Source organism: Triticum aestivum, chromosome 1D (assembly GCF_018294505.1).
Source record: "Triticum aestivum cultivar Chinese Spring chromosome 1D, IWGSC CS RefSeq v2.1, whole genome shotgun sequence".
Taxonomy (NCBI): Eukaryota; Viridiplantae; Streptophyta; class Magnoliopsida; order Poales; family Poaceae; genus Triticum; species Triticum aestivum.
The window spans coordinates 416,870,207-416,877,889 of NC_057796.1; the positions used below are offsets into that span (position 1 = coordinate 416,870,207).

General features: G+C 44.3%; 1 pseudogene; it reads left to right on the top strand.

Annotated features, from left to right (window-relative positions):
* LOC123172246 (uncharacterized) overlaps nt 1-7,683 on the top strand; it is a 40,984-nt pseudogene that overhangs the window by 1,275 nt on the left and 32,026 nt on the right.

Consider the following 7,683-nt stretch of genomic DNA (forward strand, 5'->3'; position numbering starts at 1 on the left):
GGTTGGCGATGGCGGCGCCGCAGCGAAATGGCGTCAGCGGCGAGCTTTTGAGGCAAGGCGTCACCGGTGAGGAGGGCGGTGGACATTCAGCAGTTCAGGCATGGCTAGGCAGCTCTAGCTTCCCAGTGCAGCGGTCGCCGCGGCCATCACCGCCCGTGGCTCAGGTGGGTCGAGAGAGCTCAGATCCGGAAGTCCGCCTGCTAGGGCAGTGACCAAGTCCATCCACGCGGATCCAGATGGCAGCCACAGGTGGGCGTCCGCGTTTGGTGGAGTGAGGTAAGAAATTTCAGTAGCAGTTACAGTTTTAGTTGAGATTTTAAAATTAGGGTTAGAAGATGATAGTTTTAGGTTTAGTTAGGTTTAGAAGATAGTGCGGTATTGGGAATGAGCAGTGTAATTGTTTGTTGGCATGCTTATGCAGTTTAGTAATGTTCAGTACATTTCATCATTGTTTTAAGCTTCAGTTAATTGAAACATGAATGTTTGTCAATTAAATCTCCTACAGCTTAGATGAAGACATCTGGGAAATGAGGCTGCATTTCCAAGGAACAGATAATATGGAGAGAAAGTATTCGGTTTCTTCAGATATTAGTTATCTGACCATATTAGCATTGGCTGAGTTGGAGGGGTATGGAATGGAGGCTTTTCTGACTTATGTAAAGGAAGAGGGAAAGGGCTTGGAGGGGGTGGAGGTCCTGGATAGTGAGGAGGCATTAGAGCAAATGCTTGACTTATTTGTTGATAAGAAGATCCTGAACATCACTGTCAGAAAGCCTACTGATCCAAGCCCAGCAGATGTTAATATGGATCACAGCTTGCTTGAGGAACAGATTCCCATTAGTAATGTTGGTGAGGAAGTTGTTTATAGTGTTTCCCAACAAGGTGTCATGTATCCACTCCAGAATGCAACTTTGGCACCAGAAATCCCTGAGGAGCCCTATCTTAACACACAACATAGTTGTAATTTGAACAAGGGGAAAAATGTTGTGGAAGAAGAAGAAGATGTAGAAGTAGAACATGAGGAAGATGAAGATGAAGATGAAGATGAGATGGACAAATCTTCGTCAGATTTTGAGTTTTTTAGGGATGATTACAAAGGGCAAACAATATCATACAAGGCTTGGTGTAGGGGTGAAGATGAGGCTGGCACAGGGTCAAGTCATAAGCCTAGGGAAGAGGAAGATACTGCAGAGCACTATTGTGGAGCAAACTCAGAACCATCAGAGTTTTGGGAGGAAGACCAAGTCCTTTCTGAACATGAAGAACCCTCAGTTGTACCAGAGAAAGGAGCAAAGAAGCTTAAGCCTATCAGAAAACCAGGCCCAACTATCAACTCACACAGTGAGCCTGAAAACATCAAGTTTGAAGATTTTGTGCCTGAACCTGATGAATACTGCTTTCCAGGTGATTTTGGCCTTAGTGATGAAGAAGAAGTTCCAAGGTTGCCTTCTGGTAGGAAGAGAAGGTTGAAGAAGAGGAAGGAGAGGAGGTGGTATGATCCATCAGTCCCTGATGCACATGAGCAGTTTGCATTGCATTTGTGCTTCCTAAATGTTGTGGAGTTCAGAGAAGCACTAAGAAATTTCCATGTCAGGACACTTAGGAATTTTGAGTATCACAGAAATGAACCAACTAGGGCTATTGCTTGGTGCTCTGATAGAAAGCAAGGTTGTCAGTTTTACATAGTGGCCTCTAGAATAGCTAATGAGTCAACTTTCAACATCAAGAAGATGAATTTGGATCACACTTGTGGAGCAAGTGGAGAGAGCACCAAGGTTACAGTCAATTGGGTTGCCAAGGTTTGTGAGGATACCATTAGATCAAACCCTGGAGCTGGTGTTGAGACAATTCTGTCATACACAAAGAAAACATTTGGTGTTCATGTGCCTAAAAGCTTGGCATATAGGGCAAGGAAGCAAGCACTTGAAGTTGTGCAAGGAGATCACAAACTCCAATATCACAGACTAAGGGACTATCTCCAGTGTGTGCTAGATACTAATCCAGGCAGTAGATGCATAGTGACAACAAAAGAGGACCTAGAAAATCCAGCTCCTACCCCCAGGTTTCACTACATGTTCTACTGCCTTTTTGCATGCAAAGAGGGCTTTCTAAATGGATGCAGGCCATTCATAGGTACATGATCCTTACACATATATCTAATATGGTTGCATTCATGTTATTTACAACTAATGTGATCATATTTTCAGGTTTAGATGGTTGCTTCATCAAACTCAGCACTGGACAACAAATATTGGCAGCTACTGGCAGGGATGCGAACAACAACATCTTCCCCATTGCATTTGGTGTTGTTGACAAGGAAGAGATAGACAGCTGGACATGGTTTCTCACACAGCTTAGAACTGTTATTGGGAGTGGGAACAAGTTTGGCAAGTACACAATTATGTCTGACAGACAAAAGGTATGTGCTCCACTTCTCTTGACCACCACACTTTAAACTTACCATCATACTTAGCCATCATAATTAACAGGGATTGTTGAATGCAATCAATGATGTATTCCCTGACTCCCCACAAAGGTTTTGTCTTAGACATATATATGCAAACTTCCAATCTGCTGGTTTTAGAGGGGAGGAACTCAAGAAACACTTAGATCAAGCTGCCTATTCCTTCACTAAGAATGGTCATGAAAAAGGGATGGAAAATTTGAAGAAAGAAAGTTTTGAAGCTTGGCAGTGGTTGTCACAGATACCAGACCATACATGGGCTAGATATAAAATGGATACTGTTTGCAAAACTGACCTGGTTGTTAGCAACCTTAGTGAAGTTTTCAACGGGATTATATTGGATGTTAGGAACAAGCCAATCAGGACTATGCTGGAGGGCATAAGAACAAAGTTGATGATCAAGTTTCAGAAAATCAGAGAGAAAACATAGTCATGCAGATGGGAGATCACACCAACGTACTCAGAAATTTTAGAAGAAGCCAAGAAGTGGGCTAAGTATTGTGATGCATACATGGCAGGTCCAGGGATCTGGCAAGTGACTAGTAGCTCTGAGAACACATATTGTGTTAACTTGAACAACCATACCTATGAATGTAGGAGGTGGGACATGACAGCTGTGCCTTGCAGTCATTCCATTGCCGCAATGCAGAAAGTGAAGCTACATCCTGAAGACTTTGTCAATGCTTTCTTCAAAAAGCCCATGTACTGTGAAACATACAAGCATATAATTTTCCCAGTTCCAGGTCCTGACCACTGGCCTCATACACCTGGAGATGACATATCTCCACCAGTGTTCAAAGAAAAGAAGGGCAAAAAGCAAACTGCCAGAAGGAAAGGTGTATTTGAGGTGCCAGCAAAAAAGGACACCTCAAGAATTGGTACTGTCACATGTAGCAATTGCAAGAAGCAGGGTCATAGGTTCAACAATTGTGGTGACCCTTTGAAGCCTAAGTTTCAGATGAGGATGAACAAGCATCAGGTCATTTGAGGCCATGTTTCATTTCAGATTATTGTCTCATTTCATTGTTAAATTTCTTACAATGTTTCTTAATTGTGTAGGAAAATAGAGCAAATTACTCTCAAGCTGGTTCTTCTATGGCTACAAATGCTCAGAGGCCTCCAAGAGTACCTGCTGCTACTGCACCTGAACCAAGACCAGCTACAGCAAGAGCTACAACTTCTGCACCTTCACCAGCTCCAGTTGCTACTTCTAGGGGAAAAAGGGCTGCTTCAACTATTACAGCACAAGGAGCACCAGCTAAGAGGAGCAGGCCTAAAACTTCTTCTGCTGCTAACACTTCTTCTCCTGCTAAGAACACCAGATCATCTACAGCTTCTCCTGCTAAGAACACCAGATCTTCAAGTGCACAGAGAAGAACTTTCATTGCACCAAGGCAATCAAATTCAACTGTTGTCCAGGAGGGGTCAAAGAGGATCAGGAAGCCAAGTGGGAGGCTGAAAGACTATTTTTATGCAAGTGGTAACTAGCTCTTGGATTTGGGTAACTTGAGTTCATTTGGTATGGTTCTGTTTGTGTCAGTGAACAAATATGGATGGATTTGGGTCTACTATGGTCTGTAATGACTATACTTTATTTTGTTTCAGAGATATTCAGTCAGTTGACCTACCATGGTTTGTAATAACTACTATGCAGTGTGTTCATTCAGACAGTCATTCCTGTGTTGATTCAGTCAATACATTTCAGTCAGTGTATCTTCTGTCTGTTAATTCAGTCAGTACATTTCATATCCACTGCATAATTTCATTGAGAGTAGCATAAATACATAGATACATTGGTTCAGAGTAACATCAAACACCAGTTATTACATAGAATAGAGTAGATCTTACATAGTACACCAGATCTTACATAGAACACCAACATAGAAAGATAGATAGATAGGTATATAGATGGATGAGATGAGATTGACATATCAGTCATAGCGCTCAAAGAAACGGACCCACTTGGCCCTAGTTGCTGGATGAGGAGCCATGACTGCCCTCATCCTTGCCCACCTAATGATCTCCATGAATGACCTTCCCCTGCCACCAGTGAAAACCAGCTCTAGTTCTTCATCATTGCACTTCTGCAGTACCTTGTCGGAGAGTCGGCGGTTGAACTCCTCTTGCTGCTCATCCTGGGCCGCCTCTAGTGCCCTCTGCCTGCGCCTCCTCCTCCTCCTCCTCTGTGCTGCTGCTGCTATCCTAACCACCACAGCCTCCCCCTCTTCCTCTGTGACATCTCCCATGTCAGGATCCATCTGTAGGGTTTCTTTTCGGTGGCGGCTGGTGGAGTCATTGGGAAACGGTGGGGGTGGGGAGGGGTTTATATTGACAGATGGATGGGGTTGGGTTTAGTAGGCCTAGGGTTGCATTTGGTCAGAGACTAGTGGGCCACTAAGCCCAATTACCCACAGAAATAATATATGTAGGCTAACAAATAACATATAAAAGATATAAGATCAAGTTGAACACTTAATAGCATACAAGATCCATTTCCACAACTTAGTATCATAAGAGATCCATTTCCACAACTTAATAGCATAGGAGATCCATTACAACACTTAATAGCATAGGTGATCCATTACAACTTAACAACATAGGAAATAAGGTTCTTACACTAGGTTAAACTTCACATTCCCCCCAAAATGTACACCCATAATCACTTGCAGTCATGCCAGGCCACATCCTTATATAAAGGCCTTTGGATGTACTTACTTCACCAACATATCACAGCAAGTTGAAGACCCAAGGATGGCCTTGATTTGCTCTAACTTCTCCTTGCTGCCATACCCTTCTTTCAGCAGCTCAGCAACAACAAGCTCAAGCTTTGCCTTCTCCTTCTTAAGAACATCTCTGTCAACTTCAACATCCTTCATAGCCTTCCTAGTGTTCTTGATGATATCAGCTTGGCTCTGCAAAATGCACCTCTGCTCTTTTGCAAGTTTGAGCTTTTCCATCTGCACCTCCAACATAGCTTTCTCCTCTAGCTCCTTCTTCTTCTTCTCAAGTTCTTCCTCCTCCACTTGTTTCTGGTACACCTGCTTGTCCACCCTACAATCCTGCCAATCAAACATCTTGGATACATCATCAACAAGCTTGGTGTACTCAATGCAAAGCTTGTCATTTTCAGTCCTAAGCTTGGCCAACTCCCTTTCATGTTCACTCTTAAGCCTGGCCAACTCCTTCTCAAACTTCTCCTTGTCCTGTACCCTTCCAAAGTTCTGCTCATGGAACATCTCCCATAGCTTGCACAAACATCTCTGAAGAACAGTTGGCCAAGGCCCATCAACCCACTCTACAACACCACAATTCACACAATTTTCCTGCATTTATAAATGTGATAAGTTATTACAAATGGACTAGGAGCTTATTTCAATTCCATGATTAACTTGTATAGACTTGATATTTTCTAACAATGCATAACATAAATGAGATATGATAAGTAATTACAATGCCATGATTAAGTTTCCAAAGTAACAAAAATACATATCTGACTATCATATCAAACAAAGTGCTGCATCATATCAAACAGCAGTGAACATACATAGCAGAAAAGTTTATTGGCATCTAACCTGGACTGAGCAGCCATAGAAACGCCTTCCTGTTACAGGCCCTTCAAAAGCAACACGCTTAATAGGCCTCATTTGGTGCAGAATGCACTTGGGATGAGCAAGCTCAAGTTGGCCACAGAAAGGGGGCTCCACAGTGGTGTCTAGTTCCTCCTGCAACCAAAATAACCAACAAACACTAGTTTCAATCTCCACTCAACACCAGAATCAACTTGCACGGTTCATTAAACATGAACACTAAAAAAATCCCCAACTTAGCATGAACCCTAACACTGTATAGAGATGAACCCTAGCTTACAGCAATCCTACAATCAAACCCCAGCCTCACTTTTGAACAAGAATCCTACAACAGCAACACTACACTTAGCAAGATCCATGGCGGTAGCCTCGGCCTACTAGCACCTAACCCTAACCCTAGGTGGCAAAGAACTTACCATAAGTCCCATGTCCATGCTGACGACCTCGCACTCCTCCTCCGAGCTCGTTTCCTCGTCGTTCCAGGAAGGCATGGCGGCAAGGAAGTCGACGTCGACCGACCTCAAAGACGGCGAGCGGCGGCGAGCTCGTACTGGAGCAGGGGAGTGGGAGCAGGGGAGAGAGCGAGCAACGCGTGGGAGCAGGGTGGGGTATTTACACTGGTTCCAACCTGACCGGACCACATGGGCTAACGGCCGTCAACGGCCGCGCCGTGAGCGTGCGTGGCCAGGTGGCCTGACATGTGGGTCCAGACGGTCAGAAAAACGGTTAAATCGCTAGTCACGGGCGTTTTGGGTTTTTTGAAATAGCGAACCACGCGACTGGTAGGTTTTTGAGAAAAAATAAAAGTTGGTAGTTTTTTGGAACCCTAGCCTGTAAACTGGTAGTTTTTTGCTATTTACTCCAGTGTTCGCAGACGGATTTCTGCATTGGGTTATCGACTCGTCTCTTTTCCTCACAAAGCCAAGAGCTGCCGTCTTATCGTTCTCCGTTGCAGATGAGACCTTTAGATGGTTCAGGTCACCGCCGTTTGAGGAGGCATCAGGAGGGCAGTTGGTGGAGATTGCTGAGCACATGTGTATGATCCGGCCACCAATCTTCGAGGTTCCAGGAGTGCACCTGGTGGAGCTTGATGACCACTTGTGTATGGTCCGGGACCTCCGTCCTGATACTAGTATTATGGATATTTGGGAAATGCAGGACTGTAACTCTGGTGATTGGACGTTGGCACATGGCATTGATTTGTTACAACATGTTCAAAGAGGTTTGATGGAGCCGCAAATTATTAGAGTCATTGGTTCTGTTGGCAATTGTGGATCAAGGAACAAGGTAATCTTGGCTACATCCAAACGCAAGGTGATTACCTATGACCCAGTATCTGGAACTCTGGAAACCGTTCTTGCAATCAGGAGTCAATTGCAAGAAACCACCACATTTGTGGCTAGGTTTGCAGGAAACTACCAAGTCGTTAATATGTTGCAAAAAACACCATAAAATCTCTTAACCCGTTGCAAAAAGCACTGAACAGCCGTTTAGCCTCATTTGATCTCTTTTCCGACAGGTGGGCCCCAAAAACGCTGACGTGGCATGACAGGCAGGCAAACGGCGCCGTTTGGAACAAAACGCTCAAGTCGCCGCGCCGGTCGGTCCTTATCAGACAGCCCCCCCCCCCCC